A 15093-nucleotide genomic window follows, 5' to 3' on the forward strand; every position below is an offset into this window, starting at 1 on the left:
AGAGCTAAAACACAAAACCTGCTTAACCAGGCAAGATGTTATCATTGTAAAATGTCTTTCAGATATACTCGTCTGGCCATATTGCAGGCAGGTTAAAACAGTGATAGGCATATAGGATAACAGTTAAGGACAGAGGCATGAGCTAGTCATGACAACCGATATATAAACCCAAATAAGCACAAACAAATACATTTCCCAAGAGGTATGAGCTCATAATGCATTGTACCATTTTTTCCGCCCTATATTGGTCACCTGCCAATTCCCAGAGACCAGCCAACTCTCTGACAGCTATCAGCTCAGGAGAGTCAACACTGATACCTGCTTTCTCCAAGATTCATAAAACCAGCCAACTACATCTTTTCAAAACTGTTGTTGTGGTTGAGATTATTCCACCTCTCCCATTCAAAAAGAATGAACAATTTTGCTTTGGAATCTATAACTGGGTTGTAAAGAATCTGTTAGAATATTTATACGTCTTTAAAATTCTATTTTATAAATATGATCAAACCACACATCTAATATTGGGTAGGTCCTACTTCTGACAGCAAAACAGCCCTGATGCCTCGAGGCACAGACTCCACAAGACCTCTGAAGGTGTCCCGTGGTATCTGGAACCAAGACGTTAAGAGCAGGTCCTAGAATTTTTGAGGTGGGGCTTAAATGGATAGCACATCCAACAGATGCTTGATCAGAATGTGATCTGGGGAATTTGGAGGTCAAGACGTTCCTCAAACCATCCTGAACTTTTTCTTTTGACAGTGCCAAAGAGGTCATTCCGCTAAAAGAAGCCGCTGACATTAGGGAGTACTTTTACCACGAAGGGCTGTACTTCAACTGCCCTATTTTTTGTTCTCCTTTCTTGGACCACTTTTTGTAGGTACCAAGCACTGCATACCAGGAACACCTTACAAGACCTGCTGAGTCTCTGAGTCCCATTCAATGTCACTTAGATCCTCACCTCTTGCCCATTTTCCCTGCTTCCGTCACATCACCTTCGAGAACCGACTGACTTGCTGCCTAATAAATACCACCGATACGAGATAATCAATGTACCTTCCCTTCACCTGTCAATGGTTTTAATGTTATGGCAGATCAGTGTACAGCATTGCTTTGTTTTATTACCATCACATTTATATTCCTCCAGTTATTGTACTCAGAAATAGCAACTAAATGCAGTTCAATCTCCCCTGGAATATAAATTATAACTCAGACCGTAACACTTTAAAATGTTATCTACAAAAAACAAAATAAATAAATAAAAAATAAATGTCGGACACATTCGATTAACATTTATTGTTTTTGCCGTACTAGTGATTCTGAAACTGATGCTGCTTACATTCATGGATCACGATGCCAACATGTGTATGTCTGCAACAGGGTCCTCACAAGTGTGCATTCTGAAAGTGAACTCATTCTGGGTGGCCATTAAACTCCAATCAGCCCCTAAACAGAACCCTTAGTGGGACCTCCTGTCCACTTTATTTGCTTATTTTAGATTTTCTGTAACACACTTGTCCTACAAATAGCTCAGGTTTGTATAAAAACCCTCATCACAGACCTATCCATATCAGCTAGTGATGACAGATCTATTATATCTAGTTTCAGGTTTGAGGCTTAATGGTCCAGAGCCAATGTGACCATGACACCAGGTCTCCATTTACAGAGTAGGCTTGGGGAACTTAACATGAAGATAATGAGAGGCATAAATGAAATGTGAAAGGGTGGCTGAGAGGGAGTGAACCCTGAGATTAGTCCCAGGAGCGTGCAAGGGCAGAGGCAGCACCAGGGGGTGAGATGTTAAGTGTGAATTTCCAAGTAGTGGCAAATGTTGTGCTGGAAACTGGATTACTGAATCCAGAGAGTGGGTATAGGGGTAGCTTTAAAGCTCTTAACAGCAACCATTGATTTGTCACATGAGACATTGTGCTAAGAAGTGACCACCAAAAACATGTGTATTAAAAAATAAATAAATATATAAAAATATATAAAATGAGTCTTACAGCAAGGTGTCTTAACTTTTTGGCCAAAAGACCAAAGATGCAAAACCAAAAATATAAAGCAACATTAACCTTCTTATCTTTCCATGCAATTCCATGCACCGAGTTGTGCAAATGAAGCAGCGCTTTACACAGAAGTCACTTTTTCTAGGGTCGACCATACCATCTGTCCTCGGTGTAAGATGAGCAAACGATTTGCACATTCCAAAGTCACGGGAAATCCCAATTGTCCAAAGACCACATGGCACAAATAGGTTGTCTGACATTAAAAGCAACATTTGTCCGTGTCATGTTTTTCAGTCGATTGAGTTTTTTACGTATCCAAATCAACAAGTGATGTTAATTTCCTGATTCATGGGTCACTGCTGGTAATTACTTCCCTATTAACATCAACGATCTCACCATGTTCGTTAGCGTTAACATAAAAACGGTATCATGTCTAGTTCAATACTGCACAAAGCAGTCCTGGATAAACCCAAAATAAATAAATAAAAATCACAAAGTACAGAACACCACAGTTCAGGAAGGTAGCCATACAATCTTCTGTATTAACACACACACACCCCTCCCATGATGGGAATTTGCCACCATCTGCCTCAATCTAGTTTAAACAAGAGTATGTTATTGATTCCAAACCCCTCAGCGCCACTGAAGGAGTCCCTTAAGTTACTCCCTCGCTCTTCCTTAGAACATGTAGAGTTTCACAAATGTCCTCTTCCATCTTACACAGTAGGCTTATTATTAAAGAGTAGCCATGAGGTTAACCTCTGGGTGTAGAAAGCAGTCAGGTGCTTTGTTTTGCACATGAGATCCTTCAGGCAACGACGACACCTTGTGATGTCAGAAAGGAGGATATCAAAGACCAGAACTGATTAGAGGCTGAGGGAAGGGAAAAAAAAAAAAAAAAAAAAAAAAAAAAAAAAAAAAAACTGTTGGAAAAAAAAAAAAAAAAAAAAGGAGAATGTAGCTTCTGAGCTTTGACACACTTGATGTTCTTATTGCAGCTTTACAAATCAGAAATCGCAACCATTGTGCTGTGCATAAGGTCTGTCTTTGAAGATGTCAATAACACTACTTCTGAGAAAGACTAATACATGCAAGGCCATTACACACAGACACACACACACCTTAAGTCACCCACACAGTTAGAAATCAATCTCTCCCCTGATGTTCCTCATGGCGGATCATGCGGTTGCATCCTGCCTAAGGCAAATTCTTTGTTTATATTTACCAAGCAGCTATCGATTAGCATCTATTCTAGCCACCGGGAGTCAAACCTCTTAGCATCAGAGAAACACAGGATGCCTGCAGAGCCGAGGGTTTTGAGTCAGCCAGCATTTAGCTTTAACGTGATCGAGGAAGAAGGAAAGTAGTGATCTGTATATGAATGTGGACCATTACGTAATACTTTATCCAGCAGGACTAATCACATCTCAACCAAACAGACCAGGTACGCAAATTCTGGCTATAACGTCGGCCATTTTTAAATCCCGCAACGCGTTGCCGTTGACGTAGTTGACCTTTCTGTACCCAAAATCATTGATCATACTCAGATTAGATTTCTTCTTCACTGTAATGGTGGTGTAGTACAAAGACTTGACTTGTGTCCTGTTTTACTTCCAGCGCGTGAAAAGTTTTCACCTTTGTTCCCTTGCTTCCTCGTCTCTTCCTCTTTTCTCTGCCTCTTGTCTGATCCCGTTATCGTCCGTTCTCCAAGACGTTCTTCTATCCTTTTTCCCGTCTGTTTCTCCATCTATTAAAAAAAAACAAGGTTATCTCTGATCAAAGGTACATATGCAGCTAATGTTCTGCTCTCCTTGCCACTTGACCTTTAATAAACCATCCATTGCACTCAATTATGAAGTATTTCCTCCTCATCAGACAGCTTAACAAGAGCAGCAGCCACAGCCAATCGATTCTCCTCGTCCAGAGCATTGAGCCTTGCATGTGCATCCCTTTGCACATGTCTGTGTGTGTGTGTGTGTCAGTTTGATCCGTCCGCTGATCCGATCTCATTATCTTCTTTCATTCTCAGTCTCTTTAGCGTTAGCTGTACGAATTCCATTTCGCTAATCAAATATGTCCAGCCGGGTACAGGTTTGATCTATCAAAAGGGACCTCGACATCCGTATCCAGGTTTACCTACTTAACAGTACCTTGTGCTGAGCAAACACACACACACACACACACACACCCCTACACTGTGAGGCTCTGTCAGTTCTCTGATCTGTTTTACTATATCGGAAGCGTCACCATGATACGGATCCATCAGCCACATTTCTCTCCTCCTTTGTAAGGTCTGGGTTTACTAATTACACCAAACACCAGACCACACCCTGCTTACGTCTGGAAGGAACAGACCACTAAGGCATTAGAGTCCAGTAACTCATGACAGGATTGCACACATGTTTTAATGTGTTCCTGCTGTTTGGATTAAATATGGCTTGGTTCTTCGAGTCAGTCTTTAGGATTCATTCAATTCAATTCAAGCCCAACGTTTATGTAATACCACTGAACCATGCTAGCAGGACATACCCACGAGTCCAGGAGTCGGCTGGACGGCGAGCGAAGTGAGCGGAAATTACTTTACAATCACTTTAAATAAGATCACGAGAATAAAATCCTGGTCAAGTTTATAATTATCATTATTCATATTGCCAAAGAACGTGGTGGAAAAACACTGAACCACCTTCAGGTACCTGCAACTGATATTTCACTAAAAAAAAAAAAAAAAAAAAAAAAAAAAAAGACACCTCCAAGTGCGCTGATATCATTCTAAGTAATAATAATAATAATAATAAATATCAGTAGAACTATTAGTTTTTTTTATAATAAAATATTAAAATAAATTTCAAATATATACACACACACACGCACGTACACACTTGTATGGACTATTTTCATTTATTTTTTTTACTTAATATTATTTTAAATTATTTTATTTGTATTCTTCTGGAAAGTCCATGAAATAGGTTTGTTGGTCATCTTTTATAGTTTATACATCACGTTACCGATAAACCATAAGTCCCTTTGGGGTGTGCTGTTACTATAGAAACCATAATGTATTAAAAGCAGAGCAAAACACACACACAGCTGTGAATTGCTTTGCATCCGGGCGTCGTGTCAGACCTGTGCTTATCTTATCGTCTGACTAATCACAATCCGAGAGCTTCAGTGTAAATAAAGTGTAATGTGTACACAAGTTTGTTTGCATTCGATGATACATGATACACTAACACTGAGTGCTGATGTAAAACTTACAGGCAGTGAAACACTTTAGGAAAAGAGCCAAAGGCCCTTTTTTGCTGTTTGTCTGCTCGTAAACCTGTAATTATTATTATGTATGTTAAAGTGTGACATTTACACCAGGTGCTACAGTGAGAAACATCAGAAACACTCAATGTACTGGAGAGAGCGAGAGAGGGACAGAGAGAGAGAGGGGGACACAGAGAGAGAGAGAGAGAGAGAGAGAGAGAGAGAGAGAGAGAGAGAGGGACAGAGAGAGAGAGAGAGAGGGACAGAGAGAGAGAGAGGGACGGAGAGTGAGTGTGTGAGAGAGTGAGTGTGTGAGTGGGGGGGACAGAGAGAAAGAGAGAGAGAGAGACAGAGAGAGAGGTGGGATGCACGGTTAGAGAAAATGACAGAAGATTAAAAGGACAGTAGCAGCAAAGATTAGAGCTCTCTAAACTCTAAAAGCCTTTGGGGGAGGAAGGAGCGAAGAAAAAAACCGATACAGCCTTCCGTTGTGTCATTTAAAGAAATGATCATGATGATGATTACATCATATCAGCTGTTCACCTCTCTCTCTCTCTCTCTCTCTCTCTCTCTCTCTCTCTCTCTCTCTCTCTCTCTCTCTCTCTCTCCGGAGGGTTTACATTCTCTCAGGCTTGTCTGATGTCTGTTTGTTTCTCTTCCTTCCTTTTTGCTTTAATAACAGCAACCCAAAATTTCCCATAGGAAATTAGCTATTCTTAGCAGGCCTTCCTACACCAGAATACACACACACACACACACACCCTACAACCTCTATCTGCGGTTGTGATCTAATAAACAACCATTAACCCCCAAACACTCTGGGATAAAATAAAAATGAACTGGAGTGCTACAGGATGTCATTATTGTAATTTTGCCTGATAGAAAAGATCATTTATTTCCTCTAGAGAATGTGTGTGTGTGTGTGTATTAATTCACAGCTCATGAAGTTTCCATGTAAGCTACAGAGGGTCGTTCCCAGACCCGAGTGCATTAACGATCACGTTTTCCTTAAGCTTCTTCACTTTGTTGTTTGATTATTGATCCGTTTTTCTTTCCATCGTAAAAAGAATAGTTTATATCACTTAAAAAAAGGCTTGAAATCATTCTGTGGGATTTATATACACTATACACATACACACACACACACAGTATATAAACCTCAGAGTGTGTTCTCGTGTGTGGCGTAGCATGACTGAGTCTCAAGCATAACGCTCGTCTCAGTTATCTATCAAGGAGGTCAAAGGTCACACGGGGTCAGTGGACTTATTTACTGCACTGACACAGAATAACGGAAAAAAGGTCTCAAAAGACAGCAAATGTTTTTCTTCAGCTTCACTCAGCCATTTTTCCCCCCCTCTCTCTGTCTCTCTCCTTCTCGCATTATAATATATAATAAAAACTTTCTATCCTGATGGGCGTGTCATGTCCAGGATGACCCCGCCCCCATCTACACAATGAATGGATTGAGGAGTATAAAAACGATGTGAATGACACGTTATTGCTCAGGCAGACATCAGACCGAGACCCAGTGAAACATCTAAACATACTGGGTAGACGTTTGGACGTTCAGAATCGAAGCGGACTCGTCTGAGCTCAAACACGTCACTGAGACACCTTATGTTTGTTTTTCCTGTGAAGCCTTCATCGATCCCGATCTGTAAAGTTTATTTCTGCAGCCACACCCCCTTTTCTTCCTTGTATTTCTTCTCGATCCGTCTTCGTCTCACTCAGTTTATTCCTCCTCTTGCTTTTTTCTATATTCCTATCTCGTCCTTCTCTTTTTTCTCTCCATACATCTGTCTCTACTCCTGCCTCTCTCTCTCTCTCATGCTTATGTTCTATATCTCTCACTTCCTCTCATCTTTTTATTTTATTTATATACATACAGCCCTTCATCATATTTCTTTCAACTTTTCTCTGCATCCCTTCACATTATTTTCATCTCTTCGCACATCCGCTCTCCACTTTTCTACATCTCACGCGCTCCCTCTATCCGTCCTACTTTCTCTCATTCTCTCCCTCTCCCTGTTGACCTGCGGGTTGAGATGGCATTAGGTGACACTCGATCCACCGAGCGCTCCGGCAGAATTCCTCTCCGTCACTCACTTTTAAATCCAGCACTATTCTTTTCGTCGTTTCTTCGCAGAACGACCGTAAAATATAAAGAAACGTGAGAAGATACGGAGGAGGATGAAAAAGGTAAACTCATGAAGAAAAGAGGTAAAGAAAGGTAATAACAATCTACATGGTGCGACAGCTTTAAGTGCACGTTAGCTGAAAAATTCAAACGTTTGTGGACACCTGCCCATCACCCTTTTGGTCTTCACTGGTCTAATCTCCACTCTTCTCTTCTGAGGTGGTTTTGTTCTAGATGTTGAAGCATATGTGTGGATTTGGGTTCAATCAGCTTCAAGATCAAAAGTGAGATCAGACCCTGTTGTTGTAAGAATGAGGAGGTCTGGGATTCAGTCGGTGTTCCGGTTCATCCCTACGGTCACTGTCACCGCAGCCGTCCCTACCGTCACCAACGTCACCGCGGCCGTCCCTACCGTCATTACTGTCCCTACCGTCACCACGGCCGTCCCTACCGTCATTAACATCCCTACTGTCAATAACTTCACTTCAGCCGTCCCATCGGTCACCAACGTCACCACGGTCACTGTCACCGCAGCCGTCCCCTGTCATTACCGTTCCTACTGTCACCAACGTTATCATGGCCGTCCCTACCGTCATTACCGTCCCTACCATCACCAGCATCACTGCGGCCGTCCCCTCATGTCATTACCATCCCTATGGTCACCAACATCACCGCGGCCGTCCCTACCGTCACCAACGTCACTTGCATTGCCATTATTACTGATGTCATATGTCATTAATGTTACAGATATTATAACTTACTAGTCTACTAACTCACAATCTTCTCACGATCTGTTAATAGTAAATGTAAATCTAAATAGCCTGGTTTATATTGACCAGTATTTTATTGTTCCACGTTTTGTATGCATGTGTTTTGTTTTTTTTTCCTTCCTTTTCTTTTACGTCACGTCCTGCCCCATCCTCCATGTTTTGTGTAGTTCACATTTTTCAGTATTTAATTGTCATGATTTAATCTCTTCTGATATAATTTTCCGGAAGCAAAAATCAGAACCATCGTTTATTGTTATGACTTTCCTTTAAAAATGCACTTAAACTTGGCTTAATATTTAACTTTAGATTAGAGAGTAAAGTTTTATGAATTTGTCAATATTGTGTTGGATACAACAGTTTTAATGGAATATCCAGATGCAGGCTTGGCAGTTTTTATTATTTTTACTACATCACTGCAAAACAGGCAAAAAAAGCAAAAAAACAGAGTGGGCAAAGACAAATGGACAAAAAGGTGGGTGTGGCCTCGAACCTCTTGTGAATCCAGCTTCAGTGGAACAGCCAAAGAGAGCAAAATATAAAATAGTGAAGAGGTATAAGGATGAAATTAATGATTTGCTAGAACATAGAAAGAGATAACAGGACGGCCGCTAAGGTCAGTAAGGTACGAAAAGAAGAAAAAGGAAGAGATCAAAAGTAAAAACTAAAGAAAAGTAAATCAAATTGAGGTAATGATAAAAATCAAAGAAAAAAAAAAAAAAAAAAAAATCTATAAAAAAAAAAAAAAAGCGCTTATCTTTCACCTAGCATTTCAGGAACGCCACAAATTCATCATAAATTCCCATAGTTTTGTTTCCTCTATTCGCTTTTTCCGTCTAACTTTGTCTGCATCACTCCAGAGTCTGCTAAAGTAGATTAAGGAATATTCAGTCATCTATCTTTCCCCGGCTCCAAATTAATAACAGCGTCGTTATCCTTATCAGAGCGGAGATTCTCCTCGTGACATCTCGACCCGCCTCGGGCTTCGCCTTCTCCTAATCTCTTTCTGCCCATCTTCCTTCTGCTCTTGCAAAAGAGCAATCTCCGTTATTCAATTATTTACAAAGCAATTTATTGGTGCTGGGATTTATGGGAAGACGCCTCCGCTCGCTCCTGTGAGCGCCCTAATAAACAGGAGGAGGCGGACAAGGGCCACTTCATTTGACTCCACACGTACACACCAGGGAGATATGGGTCCTGCAGATAGTTTCCTGGAGAAGGCCTTGGCCTGATCAGGTTTCAGTTCTTGATTGTTGCAACCAAAAATGCTGGATTTTACATGTGCTTTTTGTGTATATAAAACTTCTTGGAATTCTCCTTTTATGCTCCTATGTACCAACGAAGAGAATTATTTCCCCTGACTGCTGTACTCGTGAAAATTGTACTCAATCTCCAAAAAAAAAAAAATCTCCTTGCACAAACATTGCAAAGTTTGCTTGATCGTGTGTTAATTTCTGTGATCACAAAATTACAAATCAATAGACAAACACTGCATGGGCTCAAGAACGCAAACACCTGATCATCACTCATTGGGTCTTGCTGAACATCCCAACCCAATGCTCAGTGGAACCGTATTACGGTGCATTTATACTTTAATTACTGAAAATTAATAACTGAAGAATAACCTTAAGCTCTTTTTTCATGCTGAAGGACAAACCGATTCACTGTAGTGTTGACGAGCACCTTGGCCTTAACTCAGTAACACGTCTCAGTATTCTGGAGTAGTCTAAAATAAGAAAACATGACAAATTTATTCATCATCGTTTATATCCTGATTGTTTATATGCCTGTAAATCTGCTTTGTGATCATATCCATGGCTAAGAGTGAAAGAAAACCAAACAGGATTGAATTGATCCGATTACATTTAACTTTTATTTGCTAACTCTAGGTTAGACTAGCATCAACTCCACTAGCTAGCTAGCTAGCTAACCTACTAGAGCTAATCAGATTCTACCTGAGGGTTCATTTGTCTTGTGTCTGATCAACAGACTTAAAGAAACTGAATGATTATTTTAAAAGTGTAGTAGTGGAACAAATCTTGGTCCACAGCTTCAGTAAAGCAGCAGTTCCTTAGTTTACGTACTGTATTTATTTCAATGCTCAGGAAACCCACAACGCATGTCCGAATATAACAAAAGCTGCCTAAAGGCTTAAAAAACACAAAAATAAAATCCAAAAAATGAGCACTTACCCGAGAAGCCTTGGTCAAACAGTCCACGTATCGTCCTTCTGTGCGAGTCCGTACTCCTGGAGCTCTACAATGAACTACAGTCCAAAAAACAGAACAATAATCCACATGATGAAGGTCCAAGCATAAACACTGATCCACAATCTTCTCCTGGATCTGGATGGACAATTAATCCAAAAGCGGCTCCAAATGACAAGATTAAACCTAACAAACTGGAATCAGCCCTTAAAGCACAGCTAATTCCTAACTTACAGGCCACATGCTACTGCCTGGCTTTGCTTTTATACCCCAGTAGGCCTTCCTGTTCTACTGTACGTGCCCCAAGGTCAAAATAAAAGCCCCTTTTCCCCCCACTCTAGGAAGATTCTTTCTCAACTATAAAAGTGCATTGTGTCTTTTTAAATAAAACCACAAATCACAAATAAATAAATAAATTAATGAAAGAATCATGGAAAAATATATTAACTCAACCAAACTTGTCAGATCACAAAAGACAGAGAACAACAATTAGGGCCCGAAACTTTTTTGAATTATAAACCCACTTTTCCACAATATTTTACCTTCCTTTGCATTTGTAAAATAAAGTGTTGTATATTTATTTTAGACCTAATATAGTAGCTTTAAAATGAAATGAAACTCTAATACTGTAGGATTCTAGACATGATGACATGGTATTAATTATTATTCGAATTTTTTTAGTTAGTTTAAAAAAAAAAAAAAAATGGCTTTATTCCTGAAGTATATTTAAAGGTAACAACTTTATTACTTTATCGTAATTTTTTTCCCCTATTATGAGTTTTATACTCATTACATTACCAAAGAATATTTGTTTTGGATTTCAATCGGTTCATGGAAAAGTAGACATTGTATGGTTTCTATAAACGTTTCATCGGTTTTGGTTAATTAGCGCGACACGCTCCGAATAGTTCACTGAGAAAAGCGCAGTGGAAATAGAATCCTGTCGTTTTGGTCAGCGTATTACAAAAACACAGTATTTTACTGTTATTGTACTTGTTTCTGTTGCTGTCAGTAAAAAATCCAAGTGATCGCACCAGTGAGATAAATGCTAAATAAATCGATGAATTATTTTCAATTATAGCTGATAGTAGCTTTACGGGGGGCACGGTGGCTTTAGCCCTATTCGGACGGGATTAGTTTTACGTGGGGACGTGGAGTAATGCAATTTTACCTCAGGACGTCTGTAATATTAATTGGCCAATTCGCATGGGACAAGACATCTCAGTAAAACTAACAGAAGTGGGAGGGGTAACTCCCTTTACGCTCCACCTCCTTGTCGTCATGTGCGTATGACGTTGCTTCCTGTTATCACGTGCGCAAACAGACAACATGGCGCCTCCAAGCAAAACGCGCCAAAAACTACTTTTAAACAGGAAATGACGGAATTTTACCGTACATATTTACTATTCGGACGGGATTAGTATCACCTGAGGTCATTTTTCCGGACCTTTTTATTCAATTCAATTCAGTTCAATTCAAGTTTATTTGTATAGCGCTTTTTACAATGGACATTGTCTCAAAGCAGCTTTACAGAACATAAACATAGAACAGAAAATAAACATAAGGAGTAGTATAAAGAATTAATATAATAAAAATTCAGAATATATATAGAATTTTTACAGAAGGTAAAAGTCGCCGTAATCTTTACTGACATTGTCCGTAATGATTACTGAGATGGCACGTTTGGACGGGACTAAAATCACCGAGAAGCTCTGGTAATAATTACTTTACCCCCACGTACTCACGTAAAACTAATCCCGTCCGAATAGGGCTTTAGTGTTAGCACGTTTGCCTCACACTTCCAGGGTTGGGGGTTTGATTCCCGCCTCCGGATTGTGTGTGTGGAGTTTGCATGTTCTCCCCGTGCCTCGGGGGTTTCCTCCGGGTACTCCGGTTTCCTCCCCCGGTCCAAAGACATGCATGGTAGGTTGATTGGCATCTCTGGAAAATTGTCCGTAGTGTGTGATTGAGTGTGTGTGCCCTACAATGGGTTGGCACTCCGTCCAGGGTCTATCCTGCCTCGATGCCCGATGACGCCTGAGATAGGCACAGGCTCCCCGTGACCCGAGGTAGTTCAGATAAGCGGCAGAAAATGAATGAATGAATGAACAGAGAAGGTTCCTCAGACCAGCATCGGCACCACGTTTGTCGAGAAACAATATTTAATTTGCTAACTAATGAGAGAAAACGGATGACGGATACTGGAAGGAAGAAAAAAAAAGGTTTGGGTTAATTGGTACGCAGCTGCGCTATTCAAAATCAACAGCAACTACAGGCCCTAATTATTCACATTGTACATGCATGTAAAAAAAAAATAAAAAAATGTTCCCATATTCCCACTATTTGTCAGATTGAATGTAAAACTCTGCATTTTTTAACTCTTACCACTGTAACTATACAAACTTTGTGCAAATGCAGTTTAAAATGTCAGCGAGAAGTGGAACATTTTCTCACATTTCTGTTCTTACTGTAATTCTCATTTAGGAATATGATAACGCTCAAACCGTGCCATCTGTCAGAGCTTCTGCTGGATATAAATAATTAATACTGTTAAATTCTGTCCAAGAATCTGTAGTTTGTGACCTTATATTTTATTATGTAGTTGAAGATGCTTGATATTTTCTTTTCCCTCCGCTCTTGTACTACTGGGAATAGACGCCAAACAGCTGAGTGTGTGTGTGTGTGTGTGTGTGTGTGTGTGTGAGAGAGAGAGAGAGACTGTCAGTGAAGGAGCTTTTGTACAAAAATAATTCAGCTTTCATTTGAAATCCTAAAGGCGGCAGAACTTTTTGTCGCTGCGTACGAATGCTAGGATTAGATACGACGTGGATGGAGTTATTCAGCTACAATAACACAGAAGTCGGTGTGTGTTATTGTAGCTGTATTATAAAGATTGTAATGTGTGTGTTCTCTTAATGCTAACTTACTTTAGTCGTTGCTATTCAATAACAACATCCTCCGCGGTGGATGAATGCTTTTTGCCCGTCAATAAACGCAGCCATCTTACTTCAAATCAGTTTTGTAGCCTGTCGCTGTTTCTGTCCTCAGAAATATTTCTACTTGTTATTTAATGTAAACCCAAAGCTAGACTGGATTTCAATTCAGAGAGAAATGTGCTGCCTAAAAGGAGTTTATTCAGAGAAAGAAAATGCACTTCATGCATTGGTAATGGCGAAGTCTCTGCTGAGCAAATAAACAACTATATTTCTGATCTCTTACAGCTAAAAATTGCACTTGTTTAATCACATTATGTACCGCTAGTGGCATGTTTGCACAGCGGGGTTGTGTTGCATTGCTACATCATAGCTCCATCTCCAGCTCCATTTGTGTGAAGGTTTTCTTTCATGTTCTCCTAGTTATCCTGTGGGTTTCTACATGGTTCACTGGTTTCTTCCCAACACACAAAAACTCTAAAACCTTGTGATGGACTGGTGTCCGATTCCAGGATGTATTCTTAATGTTCTAGGGATAATCTGTGGATTTTTGTCACATCTACATTACAGCACAGTGAAAATCTTTCTTCACATATCCCAACTTTAGAGGTTGGGATCAAACATTATACAGCACCACTGGAGCAGAGAGGGTTAAGGGCCTTGCTCAAGGGCCCAACAGTGGCTCCAGGCTTTCCTGGAGCTTGAACCCCAATCCTCTCATCAACAACCCAGAGCCTTAACTACTTGTGCTACCAATGCATTAAGTCATAGGACATGAATGATTTCAACGAAAGAAATAGATTCAGTTCATTTTGAGCTTGCTAGCTCATTTGCTTCAAATTTGCTAGCACTAAATGTTGGCTAATCGCTACAAACACGTCTTTCACACCGTCGCTTGTTTTCATTTTCAATCAAACAAAAAAAGAACACAGCATACTCATTAACTCACTTCATTCCAACAAGCATCTCTAAAATCTCTAACCAGATCTTCTGTATAATTTTCAGTAGACGTAGACGACTTCACGCTGGTTGTCAGCTGTAAAAACATCACGTGTTTATTTCTCAGCTGTTAAAACCGGTCTGGGTCTCGATTCAGTCTCCAACAGAATGTGAAGGTTAAGTGAAACGTCTGGAGCGGCGTGCGGACCTATGACGGATCACCAAAATAACGTTTTCGGAATGACATCAGAGGTTCTTCTATAATCTGAAACAACGCTGCAGCATCTGCTGACATTCTAAAATGGGAGTAAACGAAATAGCTTTATAAAATGGGCCTTTCCACACATTTGGCATTATGGTGTAATGGCTCAATTATAGACCGATACAATTATACACAATTACACTTCAGTCTCCAAGCTGAAAGTGAGAACATCTGAGTGTAGTGTAATATAAAGAAGACCGCACACACACTCAATTTAGTGCTCAAACCACTAAAAAGCCTTAAACCCTATGACTTTCTTATAATCAGATGCAACACACACACACACACACACACACACACACACAGGCTAGTTTAAACGTTAACTAGCTTTCATAAAATAGCTTTTATCCTCACAAATCATGTCATGTTTATGGAAAGATTGCGAACTAGAAAAATATGCATAGAGGTAATTACATTTCCAAGTCCCCTTGTGTGTGTGTGTGTGTGTGTGTGTGTGTGTGTGTGTGTATACCTTCTGCATATCATCTCAATTCAGCTGTTTTACTCAAATAAATGGAATAATAATTAAAAAGCGTTACACATACACTCACTGTGAAGGCAGACGTGTCAGCTGTTTTCCTAATCGAGCTCTTGTT

At 40.0% G+C, this 15093-nt stretch overlaps 1 long non-coding RNA gene across 1 annotated transcript in view; it reads right to left on the bottom strand.

Moving 5' to 3' along the window:
- LOC132850588 (uncharacterized) overlaps window positions 1–10575 on the bottom strand; it is a 53899-nt gene extending 43324 nt beyond the window's left edge. The window contains exons 1-2 of the long non-coding RNA XR_009648985.1: window positions 10349–10575; window positions 3639–3750 (exon numbers count right to left, since the gene is read on the bottom strand). This is a non-coding gene — a long non-coding RNA (uncharacterized LOC132850588). The remainder of the gene's footprint in view (window positions 1–3638; window positions 3751–10348) is intronic.
- Window positions 10576–15093: the final 4518 nt, after the last annotated feature.

This window comes from Tachysurus vachellii, chromosome 8 (assembly GCF_030014155.1).
Source record: "Tachysurus vachellii isolate PV-2020 chromosome 8, HZAU_Pvac_v1, whole genome shotgun sequence".
In the NCBI taxonomy this organism is placed as follows: Eukaryota; Metazoa; Chordata; class Actinopteri; order Siluriformes; family Bagridae; genus Tachysurus; species Tachysurus vachellii.